This window comes from Trachypithecus francoisi, unplaced genomic scaffold (genome assembly GCF_009764315.1).
Source record: "Trachypithecus francoisi isolate TF-2019V2 unplaced genomic scaffold, Tfra_2.0 Lachesis_group15, whole genome shotgun sequence".
Classification (NCBI taxonomy): domain Eukaryota; kingdom Metazoa; phylum Chordata; class Mammalia; order Primates; family Cercopithecidae; genus Trachypithecus; species Trachypithecus francoisi.
This window is the reverse complement of record NW_022681460.1, coordinates 13,057,209-13,074,950: the sequence shown is the minus strand read 5'-3', so window position 1 is coordinate 13,074,950 and position 17,742 is coordinate 13,057,209. Positions and strand designations below refer to the sequence as shown.

The following is a 17,742-nucleotide window of genomic DNA, read 5'->3' as shown; positions in this document are numbered from 1 at the left end:
TGTTTATCACAGAAGGGCAGGATCTGTGGGGAGCATCCGCAAAGCGCTCCAGGCTCCTTTTTTCCTTTTCTCAGAGACACCAGGAATGTGCCTTTGCACTGTTTTGCCAGCATCCTTAAATCATGATTAATTTAAAGCCCTTTCTCTCCTTGGTGAGGCCTGACACAAGCAACTGCTTTTCTGTCACATTGATTTTTCTGTCCTTGCAGATTCAGAGCCAGGGTTGAGAACTCCTTACAGGGCGAGTTCTCTGACAAGGAAGTTTTGCAACCTAATTTATAGCTGGAGCCAAGCTTGTCAGTGAGTGCCAGAGGGAAACTGTCGCAATCGGCTGGCTAAGTATGTATTTAATAGTGTTTATCCAAACGAGTTTGTGATTTCTTCACTCTCTCCAACAAATATCTTATTTGTAATAGCTATCTTCTCTCATCTAGGTGTTTGAAAAATGTCTCTAACGTGTGTGGGCTGGAATGCATTTTGTTTTTTCTGTAGGTATATTCATTTAACAAGGAAAGTCTCTGAGGAGCTATCAAAAACTGCTTGTCATCTTTCCAAATCATCTCTGTCTGCAGTGGCCATGTCTTAATCCTGAAGGACAACAAGGTAATCTTTTCAAATAAATATTTTCAAGGATGTTTAGAGGGAACCCAATTGCTGGCATGTAGAACCGCCTTCCAGTGCTTAAAAATAGATATATTGAGGGAGTACAACTCCACTGAGTTGGAGTGCTTGTAAGCATTTGATATGTTCAGATGACTAACAATAATAAGCTAAATTGCAAGCAATGATCTGAATTTGTGTGTGTGTAAATATGAGTGTGTATGTGTCAAAGAGGCACTGAGTATCTTGTTTCTCAATGTTGTTGGTGGAAAATGAGGCACAGAGGGGTTACAGACTCCCAGTAGGTAAGCAAGTTGGTAAGGGACCTTGGCAGTATTTGACCCTAAGCCCATCAGGTTTCACTGGGCTAACCTGACTCTGGGGAGAGTAAATATGAGATGACGAAACATTTGATCATTAAATAAAAAGGAAGCACTGAAACAAATGCAATTGGTTGTATAAAACTTATTAATGCAATACTCCTGGTCTCAAGGAAGTTGACATGCAATAGAAAAAGAATATGTAGAGTATGGATTGAATAAACCAAAAATTATGTAGATGATGTAATTACTGTAATTAAATCAAAACAGATTGTATATGCTGGAATTTATCTTATTACTCACAACATCATTTTGTATAATTTTTTAAAACCTGTCTCTTTTCCTTTCTGGTCTGTGGGTTTCTGAAGGACAAACCTCTTTTGTCATTTGGTCCTGAAACCCCAGAACTTATGCTGGTCCTGGTACCAATGAGGACAGAAATGATTGAGCGCATGGATTTGGTATTGAGTTTGACATTATTGTCTCTCATTTTTTGTGGGCCTGGTATGTTTTCTACCTAATTCATTGATCATTTGTTGTTTAAGGTGTTTGCATACTCAAAATATCTTTTTAACGTACTCTGCCTATACATGACATAAATACATTATTAACTTTGTTTAAAAAATCTTATCACAGTGCCATCCAACAGGAATATAATGTGAGCCATGTGTAATTTAAAATTTACTAATAGCCATATTAAAAAAGAGAAAAGAAACTGAAGTCAATTTTTAATAATATGTTTTATTTAGCTATATACAAAACATTATCATTTTTAACATGCAAATATAAATTTATTAATATGATCTCTTACATTTTTTTTCTAGTAAATTTTTAAAATCTAGTTGGTATTTTACATTTAATGAACATCTTAATTCAGCCTTCAAATTTAATTGTAGACCACTGCATTTCGGTGCTCAATGAGCACATGTGGCCACCATGTCAGCACATTTCAATAGTTCGCAGGTCAACGTAGGGGACATTTTCCCCCCACTTAGCATTTGATCCTGTTATTATGCCCACTGAACACTGCAGTTTGGAGAAAACTCCATGCCTAGTAGCACACATGTAAACTGGGGTGACTAACATCCTAGTTTGCCTGAAATTGAGAAGTTTTCTGGGACAAAAAACTTGCAATGTTAAAACCAGGACAGTCCTGAAAAAAGCAGAATGATTGGTGTCCCACAAGTGAACTATGTTGGTCCAAACTATATGTCCCTTCCATCACTGTGATTTGTTCTGACCTAAAGTGTAGAAACCTGGCTGCCAGTTATTGGATTTTTGGGGGAGCCACTGGGAGGAAGAACCTTACTCTCTGCTGTGGTTATTATCAGCTAACCTTTATGTCATGTGGGGAGAACCTGGCTGAAAGTATTACCTCCTTTGAAGGAAATCACAGTGAGAGAGAAACTGAGTTTTGGTGACTTATTTTTCAGTTCTTGGACCCAGTTGTGTCTGAACCTATCCTATTTTTGGACTTTTCAGTGAATTAATACGTTCTTTACACCTGTCTCCATATTGTTTGTTTAAACAGTTAAGGTTGCATTTCCATCATGTGAAATTGGGATAGATCTAACTAATAGGTTTAGGAAGAAAAAGAGTACAAGAAATCTAGTTGGAATTCTTCAGGCTCATAAGAAACGTAATCAGGTTGTCTATTTTATTTTAACACAGCCTTCTCGAGCTACTGTTGAGTATGTGTGTGTGTCCTCTCTTTTGCTGCCTAGGAACAGTAGGTATTTTTGTGCAGCAGGGGATCGAAGACAGTGAAGTAGCTGCATGCTGGCAATAACCTATGAATCTGCCAGGATTTTGAAGAGTAGGAAGCAATGAAGACCTGCTGTCTTTCCTTCATTGTCACTTCCTCTGTTGCTCTCAGACTGTTGTGCTTTGCTTGTGTTGTGGGTGTTTTCCTCCGCCATGATGGCTCTCAGGATAACTATAAGCTTCAGTCTAGGCCCTGAGGCAATCTACAGTTCATGAGATTCTCACCTATGGGTTAGGGACCCTTGGACTTTTGCAGAGCTGCAAAGTCAAACACCATTTATTCTTTCTTAATCAGTGGATACTAAAAGTGCAATCTTTAGTACATAGAAGGATAGTAACAATTTTTAGTGATTTCAGAAGAAGACTGAGTAAGCATTTAATAGATAGATGCTACTGAGACGCTCATATGTAGCTTGACATAGTTAAATGCCTTATGTGAAGCACACTTAACAAGTGTTAAAACATCACATTTAAACTTCACAACGATCTTATTGCTGGCATTATTTTCTCATTGCTTTGAAATAAAAAAAAGATTGGGCTGGGCATGACAGTTCGTGTTTGTAACCCCAGTATTTTGGGAGACTGAGGCAAGAGGATTGCTTGAACCGAGGGGATCAAGGTCAGTCTGGGAAACATGGAGAGACCTCATCTCTATGAAGAGTTAAAAATAAGAAAAAATAGCTAGGTGTGATAGCATGTGCCTGTATTCCTAGCCACTCGGGAGGCTGTGGTGGGAGAATCACTTGAGCCCAGAAATTCAAGGCTATAATGAAGCCACTTGTACTCCAGCCCTAGTAACAGAGCGAGACTCTGCCTCAAAAGAAAAAAAAAATTGAATTATTACATTTTCTTTATTCATTGCTCATTTAACAATCTTCATTTTATACTATTATATTCTCAATGAATTTAACATCTAGTGGAGAAAATAGGTGTACAAATATGATTATAATACTGTGTGTGAGCATATTAACAAATACAGAGGGGAAAGGGAGGAAGGGTCTCCCATAGCAGATGTAGGTGCAGGGTGCACAGCATGGGATCACCAGAAAATTTCCTGGAAGCACGGTGCCTGAGCCAAACCTGACACATTAAAGCTTATCTGCACTATTGCAATAGCCTAGTACAAAATAACTTTTTCAAGAGAGAGTTTCATTATCTTACAATGACAAATTTTCATTTGTTTTTCTGCATCATGGTGACATAAGTGACAGGATTCTGATTTGTAAAGCAAAACAGTTGGATTCTTAACCCTAATGAGGCCCTTGGGCAAAATCTCTCAAACACTTGGGGCTAGAGTTCCCTCTCCAACAAGTAAGGTAGGATCAGCAATTCATTCATAACAGCATCTCTTCCAAACTCCACACCCTGAAGGCTTCAAGTTGTGGTCTTCATTTCTACCTTTGTTGTCCTTCTAGTAAGAGTCATTACCTGGAAACTGCAGTTCAGAAGCAAGGCATCACAGCTAGGTGTAAAAGGAGCTTAGCTTACAAAGGAAAAGCTTCGACTCATTTAATTCTTACCAATATAAAATCACCCATGATAGTTTCAGGGTGTCTTCACTCAAGTATAGCCTAGGACAGGCAGTGAAGATGTGGTAAATTATTTTAACGGCAGCAGAGAGACAGGGTTTCACTGAATGCCTCGATCAAAGCATTAATAGATTCATGGTTAAAAAGTAGTGAGTTTCATCAGATATTTAATAAATGTCCATTAAATGCCTTCCTTTCAGGCAGATAAAATTCTTTTATGCTTAAAGATGCAAAAAAAAAAAAAATGACACACACTCATAAAACAACTTTAGAGTCTATAGGATCTCATTCTGCACTTGGGCTCTGCTGCTTACTAACAGTATCTCACTGGAAGAATAACTAGCTTTAGTTTCCACATCTGCAAAATGGAGGTAATAATACTGCAAAATGATTATGGCTTTTTGATGATGTAATTTGCATAAATGGCCTAGCCAAGTACCCGGCACCCATAGGTACTCCACAAATGCTATTGAGCATCTCTTCTTGGAAATCTCCATGATTAAATGATATCTTATACAGCTGTTTGCAGGCTTATATCCTGTTAGACTCCAAGCAGCTTAAGAATAGTGACTACGGGCTTTTTCACATTGGGTTTCCTGCAGCCTTGCTCAGAGTTTTGTGCCTAACAGATGCTAAGGCATATTGGATACATCAGTGTATTACTGTAAAAATACAAATGACCATAGGTCTGAAAAGAACCTGGCTCAGCAGGGTATAAGCAGGCCTGGGGATACAAAACCCAGGTTCTTTAAAACCTTTGCCTTAGCTCAGCAAGGTTCTCAAGGGCGGGGTAATTGCAGAGAGAAAATGGCAGGCTCCATGTGCAGGCTTATGTGATTTAGGGCCACAGACTGACCTCTTCCTGGGGTCACCCACAAGATGAATCAGAGAAAGAGAGAACAGAGATGGGGCCAGCTGCTCCCAGATCCTTAGACATTCTAAATAAGGGGGAGAGACTCAGTCTTTTCTGATTAATCTTTGATGATTTATTCTTTGAACATCATTTAAAATAAGCATTTTAAAGTAAATTAATTGAACTCTCATGACCTTTTACCCTACTAATATCATCAAAAGAAACTAGATCTTGAATTTTAAAAAGTGCTTGATTTATTTTCTGTGACTTACAAACTACTGAAGAATATCAGTTTTTATTTTTTGAAATTATAAAAACTCCAGCTTTTAAAGCAATAAGTCAAAACAACCTGGTTTTGAAACATCTCAATTTTAGCCACTGAGTATTGAGTGAAAGGTGTCATAGACATTGGTAAAAGATATATATAAAATTTAAGACACACAAAACTGAGTAAGTATTGTCTTCAAAACAGCCAATTCCCCTTCTCTCACACTGACCTACATGGTATTCTTGAGTCCAAAATGACTTGAGTACATTCTGAATAGTATAAACCAATTTTTTTTTTTTTAAAAATTATTTTACTTTAAGTTCTGGGATATGTGTCCAGAATGAGCAGGTTTGGTACATAGGTATATATGTGTCATGGTGATTTGCCACACCTATCAACTTATCGTTTACGTTTTAAGTCCCGTGTGCATCAGGTGTTTGTCTTAATTCTCTCCCTCTCCTTGCCCCCAACCTCCTGATAGGTCCCAGTGTGTGATGTTCCCCTCCCTGTGTCCATGTGTTCTCATTGTTCAACTCCCACTTATGAGTGAGAACATGCAGTGCTTGGTTTTCTGTTCCTGTGTTAGTTTGCTGAGAATGATGGTTTTCAGCTTCATCTATGTCCCTGCAAAGGACATGAACTCATTCTTTTTTATGGCTGCATAATATTCCATGGTGTGTATGTGCCACATTTTCTTCATCCAGTCTATCATTGCGGGGCATTTGGGTTGGTTCCAAGTTTTTGCTATTGTAAATAGTGCTGCAATAAACATATGTGTGCATGTGTCTTTATAGTAGAATGATTTATAATCCTTTGGGTATATACCCAGTGATGGGATTGCTGGGTCAAATGATATTTGTAAACCAGTGTTTTTTGTTTTTTGTTTTTTTTTAAGTGCAGGAAGCAGTCTATTAATGAATTCTAAATCAATTATCAATTTAGTACTTTGAATCAGAATTTGTTAAATTAATTGAGTAATATAAAGAATAAAATAGAATGGAAAATATCTGGATGTACTGCACATAAGGATTCCAAATTCTATTTTCGAAAATTTCATCTGTAGTTTATGTATGCATCTAAAATGCATTTATGTGTATACTGAGTTAGAGTATACAACTTTTCCCTGAGGTTGTATCTCAAGAACTTTGGAAGCTGAAGAATTTGTCCAAATATATGTTCCTTTTTGTTTGTAAATCACCTGATGATGGTGATATAGCTCTGGCCAACGAAAAATCAAGGGAAGTCTGCTGGGGAAGGTAGACGTAGGGTATGGGAAAAAATTCTTCACTCAAAAGCATGATGCACAGAGGAGCTATGGTCTTTTCTTGTTTTCCTTACTGGATGTTGTCATGTCTGTACGTACTTCCTGGAACTGTGGCACCATCTTACAACCACGAAAGGAGCTCACATGAAATCATGTTGAACACAGCAGAGCAAGAAGATGGAAGGAATCCGAGATCTATGTTTGCTGTTAAGCGGTGATGTTAAATACTTAAATATCTCCAGAACTCTCTTACCTCTGGGCTTGTTATAATAAAAAGATAATAATCCTCTTAGTGTTTAAGCCACTTGAGTTTTGTTGTTGTCGTTTTGTTTCTTTGGTTACTGCCAGCAAAAGCATCCTAAAGGATAAAGAAAGCTTATTTCAGGAAGAATGAGTAAATCAATCCCTGGCATATAGGCCTGGTGGATGGAAAACTTGGAAAGGTACCTTGCGCCAGATCATGAAGAATGTTGAATTTCAGTGCCAAACATCGACACTAATACGGTACAGGCTTACAGTTGTGAGCGCAGACTCAGAGGCAGAGTACCTGGGTTTGAATTTCTGTATGCCACTTGTTAGCTGAGTTTCCTTGAGAAAGTAATCAATTGAAGCAGCGTGTTAGTTAGACTACTAGTCTGTCTGCGGTAGATTGAAAAATGGGAGAAATTGAAGACAGTAAGGCTAGTTAGAAGACTGCTGTGACAGTCAAGCGATGAGTAATGAGTGTGCCCTGGAAGAAATTGAAGGCAGTAAAGCTTGTAAGAAGATTCTTGTGACAATCAAGTAATGAGCAATGAATGTTTGTGCTCTGGAGATGGTGAAGGAAACACAAAGGAAGGGAAGGATGCAGGAGATTCTAGAAAGGTGGAGTTGACAACAGACTGGATGTGGCCATGGGGCTGGGGAGGAATCACGTCCAGCCAAATGATGTCAATGCTGGAAGTCTGGGTTGGGAAAAGGGTGGTGTGTGTGGTGGGTGTGAGTAGGAAGCAGGCAGAGAAGGTCCCTTCCCCAGGTCCCCTTGGTGGAATGGTACTCTATTTACTTGTAGTTTCCTCATGCAATTCCCATGTTATGCATGATAAGCCAAAATTCAGAGATGTTAGGAAGCTTTCGAGTGATGCAGTAAATGACAAAACCAACATTTAATCCCAGGAATTGTTTACTTTAACTGTCTCCTCTATCCCTAATGCTTCTTGAGAGCCACACATGAGAAGGAGAAGAAATCAGGAAATCATGAGGAGGTGACAAGTTTTAGGAAGAAGACAGAGGCTTCGAATGACTGATTTATAGCCCAGATGGGAAATACAGGAAGGGCAGTGTATAGGGCTTAAAGACAGGTCTTTCTAGAATGATTTTTTTTTAATTGAAGAAAAATGTGGGTGAGAAAGTGAAGGTGAGTATTAGAGGAGACAAAGGAGTATGGAGAATGGCTGGGAGGAAGAACAGGAAGGAGAGATGCAGTGAAATCCAAAGGAAGGGTGCACAGCAAGAGGTGAGGTTCGTTCCAGTGTCACCACTACAGATTAAGGGAAAGAGTGGCTGAGAAAGGGACATTGAAGACAATAACAAATGGATTTCTGGTAACTTTCAGGCAAAACACTTTATACTCTTGACAAACAAAAGTGCTAGATCGTAGGATCTAAGGATGAGTCGGGGGAGCTGTGGATACCACCGATACCTGGAAAATGAGTGTGAATTAATGAAAAGACACAGGAAAAGTAAAGATCTGACAACCAAGGTAAGATCTTTTCTTGTTTGAAGTAGAAAGAATGACAGATAGTTTGACGATGCTTTAGAAAAATAGAGGGAAAGAAGGGAGAGCCATAGCAGTGAGAGAGAAAGGAGTTGAGAGGAAAAGAGAGAGAGGGAGGGAGAGAGAGAGCGGAAGGAGAGAGGGAGAGAGTGCAAATGAGCCTTCACAGAAAGTGGGGAGGGGCTAGTTATGGCAAAAAGATGAGCAAATCAATTCACCTAGAGTAGGAAAATATTTGAGAGAATTAGACAGTGAATGTGGAGATAATATGTATAAACTGCTTTGCAATACAAAAGATGTTAGTAAAACGAATAGTGAGTAGCATCTAGGGGTCAGGGGAATTATAGGTTGCAACTTCTTGCAACACTAGCAATTCACTAAAGACTTCAGGAGAAGGGGAAGAGAAAATGGAAGGGATGTAAAGTTTACAACCAGTGACTCCAGAAAATGGTACAAGGGTATTCGAAAAGCAGCACTGAATGGTGTTGGAGTCTGTTCTCCTGTAGCAAGTTCTGATTGCTGGTGAAGTGCCCAGCACTCTAGTCTTGACCCTGCTCTAACTTGTTGGAAAGTCTTAGGTCTTTGTACCAGAAAGACCTTAATTACTTTTGTATATATATAATGGGATGCATTGGCTATGGCTCTTTAGGGTTTTTCTGTGGAAATTCAAAAAGATGACATGTGATGATGATGATGACCATGACACAATGACAATAACCATGAAGACTATGATAAATACAGTGAAATTAGGTTGATGCAAAAATAATTGCAGCTTTTGCCATTTAAAAGCAATGACAAAAACCACAATTACTTTTGCACCAACCTAATAGTAATAGCAACAGCATCTATTACAATCCATCTATTACTATTACAGCATCTATTACTGTAGTCTTTTCCCTCCCTCCCTCCCTCCCTTCCTTCCTTCCCTCTTTCCTTCCTTCCTTCTTTCCTTTCTTTCTTGCTTACTTGCTTGCTTGCTTGCTTTCCTTCTTTGTTTCTTTCTGTTTTGAGATGAAATCTCACTTTGCTGCCCACCCAGGTTAGAGTGTAGTGGTGTGATCTTGGCTCACTGCAACCTCTGCCTCCTGGGTTCAAACCGTTCTCATACCTTAGCCTCCCGAGTAGTTAGGATTACAGGCATGTACCACCACACCCAGCTAATTTTTTTGTATTTTTAGTAGAGACAGGGTTTTGCCATGTTAGCCAAGCTGATCTCAAATTTCTGGCCTCAAGTTATCTGCCCACCTCAGCCTCCCAAAGTGCTGGGATTACAGGGTTACTATAGTTTTTCTATGGTGGGCCAGATACTGTTCTAGTCTTCTACATACATTAACTTATTTAACCTTCCCATCAGTTCTATGAGGTTCCTATAGTTTTCCCCCCTGGTTTACAGAAGAAACTTGGATATCCTGAATTCAATTGCCTAAGTTTAACTACTACTAAGTGACAAAGCCAGGATTCTAAGTAGCCTGGCTTCAGATTAAAAATTTAAAAAATGTAAAGCCTTATATCTTGCAAGGTATTATTATAAAAGAAACAAGACATGGTCTGAACCATTTTAATCCGAGAATGTATTTTGAATGTATTTTTTTAATTATTATATCATATACCTGTTTTTCTAATCCCACTAGGTTCTTAATGACATTGTGTCTCCATAGCCCCCGTCCCCACTTAGAAAACAGTGCCTTCCATCTTCATGCAGCTTCCTAAGGAAGATGAACCTCTGATGTTGTTTCTTGGTGTTTATTTCTGTGAGCAGCAGCATGTGTCTTCCCTGATGAATTACTCCTAAGAAACAGGGATGGCAGCTGCTGCCGCAAGCTTTTTAGCCGACCCTGATCCAATAGGCATATCAAAAAAGATGATTGAATTAAGAGGAATATAGCTAGTTAAAGGTTACAGAAACATCTTCACCATATCATACAAATGTGGAATCAAATTTTGAATGTGTTTCCTTAGAGTATGACTTCTGCCTCAAGTAGTCCCATGCTAGAATCCAAACAAATTGTACTGGGTAGGTGATATTTTATATCAAGAGCTGTACAGCACCCACAAGAGATTCCAGACTGCTAATCAAAGGCTTACTAGGCTGTTGTAAACAGTCCACAGTGCTTAGTAGGAAACCATTGCTCTCAGGACTGCAACAGCTTATAGAAGATTATTTGCATTATTTTCAAATTCAATCGGCTGAGTTTAGGATTGCTATAGCTACCTGGAATTTGATGAAAAAAAGTTTCAAGAAATTAAGTCACGGTGAAATCCTCTGTTAGAATCATGAAAACAACAACCCGAACAAGACTGAATCTCCACATCGTGTCTGCCTTCCTATGGGGTAGTTGGGGGCTGTGCTGCATTGACACAAGGCACATTTGGAGCTGGTCATGCTAGAGTCAACAGATGATAAGCCAGTGCTCTGCATTCCTGGTGTTTGTAACTCTTGTAAAGTGTTGTCAGATTTTGTTTTTTTTCCAGTTTCTCCACATCCTATCATATACAGCCGCAATCTCAGACACGTGTTCTATGTGGTGGACAATAGCACTTTTAGACTCTGAAAAGGTGCGCTTTCTCTTTTTAACCTTGTCCATGTTAGAGAAGCTTCAGTACAAAAAAGAAGCTATTGATTGAGAGCCACAGGAACTAGAGGGTAAACAGTAAAAACAGTGTGGAATCCATGCAGCAAGGCCAGCGATGTCGACATCAGCCCACACAGCAGTCTCAGGGATGGGTCAGCTACCTCATGCTGTGTCTTCAGTGGTAGAATAATTCAGGCCTGCATGAAAGAAAGTCAATGGCAATGTCAAAGGGCCTTAGCCATCTGAAAACACAGCCCTGACTCCTAACATGGCAATGCTGCTTTCTAGTTAGGTTTCAGCTTGCTTCGAACACACGTTTGTTTAAGATCTAATTGCCATACTTTTCTCCTAGAGACTACTCCACTTTTTGTCAAAAATGAAATATTACATTAGACTTTTTATTTAAAGAAAGAATCTCTAGTGTTAGGCTACAAACAGCATACCAGGGACTGGATTCTGGCTCTCTGAGATCTTACTCAGAATTGCTGAGAACGCTGTGGTCTTTCTCTTCTGAACATTTCAGGGGTCTGCTTACTTTACTTACAAAATCTACAGGAAGATGTGTGCAAGTCAAATTTTATTTTAATGAATTGAACAGGACCATATTTTTTTTTAAACTAACATTTTCACTAATTTAAGAATGAGTATTATGGTGAACCAGGTTTTAAATTTGTTCATTAGTATCAATTATTTAAATACCGTCTTCACAATTTTTGGCATATCATCATACTACTCTACTGCTATTTACATATTTTTAAATTATTCTTTTCATAAATAAAATTACATTTTTATTGAGCCTTATATTAAAGGTTATAGTCCTGAATTCACAAATTTAATGTGATACATGTATGTATAAATGTATATGTAAATACACACATATATGTAGTATTTTTCTGAATACACATTATAGTAAAGATGGAGGTATCACAACAGAGAACATAGTCATTCAGCTATCTTGTAAAGTCATCCTGTATTCTAGCACTGCTAAATATCCTACGCTCTTTGGAGAACTCTGGTTTATGTGTTAAGATCTTTTATTTTCCATATATTTCTAAAAGATACCGACTAGAAACGTACATCTTCTTTCTCTTCTATTTTTATTTAAATTTATCTCACAACTTTTAGAACATATATGTTTACTGTTTGACTAGTCACTTTGTTTTTTTTTTTTTTAACTCTTAGACTTTCATGATAAGAAACTACAGTACAGCTTTTGCCAAAACTGCCATGTCTTAAGGCTGTCTAACATTGCCTTCAAGTACAGTTAAAGTTCATAAAGACGTACAGAAAGCCATCTTTATTACTGTCACTGAATTTTCATATCCACAGACTGGAAATGGCATCTGTGATTCATATTTAACCTGTGGGTGCTGCTGTGAACCATTTGCTGAGCATTTCTTCTTGTATGGAGCTGAAATCCTAAGGTTGTTAGAATGATTTCTTCCCCATGAATAATTCTACAAGACTATTTCCCATCTCCCCCTAGCATAGCAGACAGGAACACAGATTTTTGAGTTAGTCCTGGATTTGAATCCTGTCTCAAACCTTTGGTAGTTTTATGACTTTCTGCAATTATTTAACCTCATTCAGCCTCAGTGTCCTCATTTGAAAGTCAGATAACATAAAGTGCTTGGAACAGTCCCAGGCATGAAATAAACATTAAATTAATACTGTCTAATATAATTATCAAGTTAGGGGTACTCTCCAAGAATGTGATAGGAAGGAAGTAGGGGGTGAAGTAGGGGGGCTTTTCTCTTTCTTGAAAATAAAATCAGCATAGAATCGGGAAGATGAGGACAATTTGCAAGACACATGAGCTTGTGCCCTGGGCTGCACTGGGGCTATTATCTGCTCTAAATACTAAAACAAAATGTTTGGTCTAGAATTATTTTCTTAGATGTTAGGTAGTTTTATATATGGAATTCACTTGGTATGCCATGTATTTTCATGCTCTGGAGGTCAAACTAGGTTTGCTTTATAATATATTCTGAAATTTGCATTATATTATACCCTCTCTAGACTTTTACAACTAATAGGCCAAAAGAGTTGAAGCTGTGACTGAAAGCACTTCCTTGTCTCCATGTACTATACTCCAGACCTTAGATCCAGAAAAGATATGCTTGATATAGTTCCAGTCCTGAAATGAACCCTCTAGAATCTTCCAGACTTATTTTTGTTAGAATAAAATCTGAAACAAACACATATTTGTACAATGTATGGTGCCTTTTTAAAAATACCATAATATCTGTGCTTTTCGAGATCAGTACTGTTACAATTTGAATTCTCTGCAAAGGCAGAGGATTGTCTTGATTATCAATGCCTTCTTGGTCTTTCAAAATTATTAATTGAATTGTGGCACTTCCCTGATTAAAATTCTTCCTGACTTTCCATTGCATTGGATAAAAAACAAACTGTCCCCTTAGCCTTTAGGGACCAGAAGGAGTTGGACTCATTCTCACTGGAGGCGACTATCTCAATTCCCTACTCTCCATCCGGAAGGGCCTCTTTCAGCTTTTGCAAACTCTTTCCCACCTTGGGCTCTTCATGCACACTGGTTCCTAAATTTGTAACTTCCTTTTAGATTTATTTATTTATTTATTTTTTTTTGAGATGGAGTCTTGCCCTGTTGCCCAGGCTGAAGTGCAGTGGTGCTCTCTCTTCTCACTGCAACCTCCGCCTCCTGGGTTCAAGTGATCCTCCCACCTCAGCCTCCCTAGTAGTTCCCTAGGACTACAGGAGCATGCCACCCCACCCAGCTAATTTTTGTATTTTTAGTAGAGAAAGGACTTTGCCATGTTGGCCATGCTCCCTCACATGCCTAGCCTCATGTGATCCGCCTGCCTCAGCCTCCCAAAGTGCTGGGATTACAGGCATGAGCCAACATGCGTGGCCCAAATTCCTCTTATTTAAAATGTCACATCCTCCCCTTTGCCTTCCCCAATCATCTTGTTTAAATAATTCCCTTCTTTTCCACCACAAACCCCATCCTCATTTTCTATATCTCAACAGTCACTCAGTTTCCTTAGTAATCCTTATAGTTTATTTATTCTCCTTCTAATTGTCTTTTTTTTCTAAATGTTGAGCTCTATGAGGTCACGGTCGCATGCCTGTGATAACCCTGCGGTGAACATGGCATGTGGCATGTATTCAACAACTATATGTTGAATGAATATGTGAGCTTGGGGGAAACAATGATAAATATTTCACATACTTATCACCGTTGGTGTAGAGAACAGGAAGAGACAAAACTGAAAATTTTGAATCCAGATTACAGAAGGGGTCATTAAGGGTATTCTGTAGTAGATGATGATCAGTTTTTGAGCAAGAGACTGATGCCATTTGGTTTGTGTTTAGAAGGATTATCTGGCAAAAAAAAAAAATAGCAGACTTGATCGTAGTAGAAAAATAGCCCTAGGGAGACCAGTAACAGTATTAGGTGGAAAAGACTGGAAGTAAGAGAAGGGTTTTGGATAAGGAACAGTGCTGATTGAAAACCTTAATAAACTAAAGCAAATAGAGAAAAGAGAAAACACATTTTTTTCTTTTGGTGGCTAACTCATTCAAAATACATGTTTCGAGGTTATTGAGGAAGAGGGTATAAAAATATTATTCTCCACCACAACTCTCCACCCCAAAGAGATTACTTTCAAAGATAGAGCTGGATGTAGTATAGCATCATTGCAGTGTTTTTGTTCAATAGAAGGTCTTCTGGTCATGTCTAGGATGAAAAAGTTAAACAGTTGTTTGGTTAGTTTGTTTTCAGATTCTTTAAAATCTCCCTATACAGAGCTACATTAATTGACATGTATTTGATTTTGGAATTTTTTTAAATGGAGCATTGTGGAAGGGGAGGGCTGCATTTCATTCCTTTGGGAAAAGCTGTCTCAGTTGATGGAACAAGAATTTTGAGTCAGAACTTTTAGGCTTAAGTCCTGTCTCTGCACCAACTGGATAAAATTAAACCAGTCATCTAACCCCTGAGAACTCTATTTTCTGATCTATAAAATGGAAATGAATTATACCCTAACTCACAGTAGATCCTTTTAAACTATAGGCTGCTCTACAAATTCTAGGGACCTGGATTCAAGACACTCTATATCTTCACCTTGCCCAAATAGCTATATATCAACATTTTAATTTATATTATACCCAGAAATTAGCAGAAGAGGATTGACAAAGACGAGAAATGGAGAAACTAGAACACATCAACCAGGCGAGTGCATCCAAGGGATGGTGGACTAGTAATGGATCAATTGTGGGCTATATACCTTCCTTTACACTTAAAATCATCAGGGAATTGTCAGTACCGATACCAAATTCCCAAATATTGTTTTTATTTCGTTTGTTTGTTGTTGTTGCTGTTGTTGTTTGGTGAATTTGTGAGGGTATGGTAGGAATGAAGGAGGGAATTTTCATATTATGTCATCATTGTTGCCAACAACAATATTATCAGTATAAGGCAATGGTTTCTAAACTCTCTGGAGTCAAGAAATTCTTGGAGTCTCTGATGAGAGAGATGGACTCTAGGAAAATTTTCATGTACATCTTTCCCCTACCTCCACTATTTTGATTATAAATCAAAGGATTCACAGACTACCTGAATCCTCTCTAGAGACAAAGCAGTCCAATGAACCTCAGGTTGAGAGACCTGGCTATTAAGTAACAAGTGAATTTTCTATTTACAGAGTCTGTTTTGCTTTTCTTTATTTTATTTTATTTTCAGTGGGCTTGTTCTCATGGGTAAAAAAGGTCATAAAGGGTCTGGCATTGTGCTAGGAATGTCCTCAAACCTTAATGCGTCTAGTCCTTTTAGTAATACTATTGGGTAAGGGAGTTTGTTGTTGTTTGTATAAAACTGATAAGAAGAAAGACTCCTGGCCAGGTGCGGTGGCTCACACCCATAATCCCAGCACTTTGGGAAGCTGAGAGTGGTGGATCACTTGAAATCAGTAGATCGAGACCAGCCTGGTCAAGACAGCAAAACTCTGTCTCTACTAAAAATACAAAAATTAGCCAAGCATGGTTGTACGTGCCTGCAGTCCCAACTACTCCGGAGGGTGAGGCATGAGAATTGCTTAAACCCAGGGGGCGGAGGTTGCAGTGAACCGAGATTGCACCACTGCACTCCAGCCTGGGCAACAGAGCAAGACTCTGTCTCAAAAAAAAAAAAAAAAAAAAGAGGCTTCCGGGTTGTAGTAGCCACTATATACTCTGTCGGTTACTACAACCCAGATTGCAAATATCTTCTAAAATACTGCCTCATAGGAATTTTACTCTCTCAAAAAATAGACTGATCAATGTTTTTAAACCATGTTTAATTCACAACATACAAAAAAGTACATGCTGAGCACTGTGTATGTTTAGGGCTCCAAATCCATAGTTCTATCTTAAGTTCTTTATAATAATGTCAGACTGTTCTACTGACATTATTACAAAGGTCTGCTGAAAAAATCCACCTGGATGTTCCAATAGACTACTTACTCATAAAATACCCAAAATGAGTCAGTCTCCTCCAACATCATATTCCAGGAGTCTGCTTCATCTCCAGGCTCCCTCTTTTTGTAACTGGCACCTTTAGCCTCTTGCTGTCCACGAGGCCAGGCTCTGCCAATGCTTCAGGGCTCTGCACAGGTTTTACCCCTTCGGATATTATTATTCTTCCCTTGCACTGTGATGCCTTTCTCATCTCATTTGGAGGAGAGTGAGGGCTGGGGAGAGAAAATCCAAGCCACTGTTTGTTATTTTTGAATTGTTGCTATATTACTACCATTATTATTAGTTTTCAAACAACTACATTTGTGGTGGTCTTCTTAGCATTCTATTATCTTCCTATTGAAATGAATATCAACTTGAAACTCGTTACCGTAACCTACTTGATCCCATAGGATCTGGGCCCTGTGTTTCTAAGATTATCTTTTGTCCATTACCAGCTTCCAGCCACAGAGGCCGCCTTCTTGCTCTTTCTTGCTTGCTTGCTTGCTCTGCCAAGCTGGAGTGCACTGGCGTGATCTTGGCTCTCTGCAATCTCTGCCTCCCAGGGTCAAACAATTTTCCTGCCTCAACTTCCCGAGTAGTTGGGATTACAGGCGCGTGCCACCACGCCCAGCTAAATTTTGTATTCTTAGTAGAGAGGGAGTTTCACCATGTTGGCCAAGATGATCTCGAACTCTTGACCTCAGATGATTCGTCTGCCTCGGCCTCTTAAAGTGCTGGGATTACAGGAGTGAGCCACAGCGCCCGACGGAGTGCAGGTTTTATTAGGGACCCTTGACTCCTCGATGCCTTTCACCGCAGAGCTAAATTTGCCTTTTAGGGGATAAATGCACACCTCAGCACCATCCTGGAGGGGCTCACTCAGCAGAGAGGAGGAACAATCACTCCTAGGATACTCTCTCATCTGGGGTACCTTACAATGTGTCAGAGCACCCCTGAACCCAAGGCATGTGTATTTGTATATATATATTTTAAGATAAAGAGTTTTGCTATTAAAGTATTCAGCCTGGAAGAACAATGAAAAAGCCTAAGTTTCAATGAGATGAGACAGATTTCCAAAAATATTCTTTTCTAGATCATTAGAATTTCCATTTCTGACCTAGAAAAGATACGCATATATCTATATTTTCTCTTGTATCGTTTGTAATAGTAGCTGTTTAACTTTGATAACACCTGTAATCAATTTTCAGGATGGAAGCTATTTCTAGAACATAAAAAAATACTGATATTCTTTAAATAAACTAAGTGCATAAATGGTTCAAGTGCTAAAATTGAGGGATTCTATGTGTATGATTCATATTGATATTTGAAGCAATTTTACA

At 38.7% G+C, this 17,742-nt stretch overlaps 1 long non-coding RNA gene across 1 annotated transcript; it reads left to right on the top strand.

The window, feature by feature from the left end:
• The first annotated feature begins 240 nt into the window (after positions 1 to 240).
• Positions 241 to 17,506, top strand: LOC117097979. The gene is made up of 4 exons (XR_004443124.1): positions 241 to 339; positions 493 to 603; positions 8,193 to 8,339; positions 17,241 to 17,506. It is a non-coding gene; the product is annotated as an uncharacterized LOC117097979 (long non-coding RNA).
• The last annotated feature ends 236 nt before the right edge of the window (positions 17,507 to 17,742 follow it).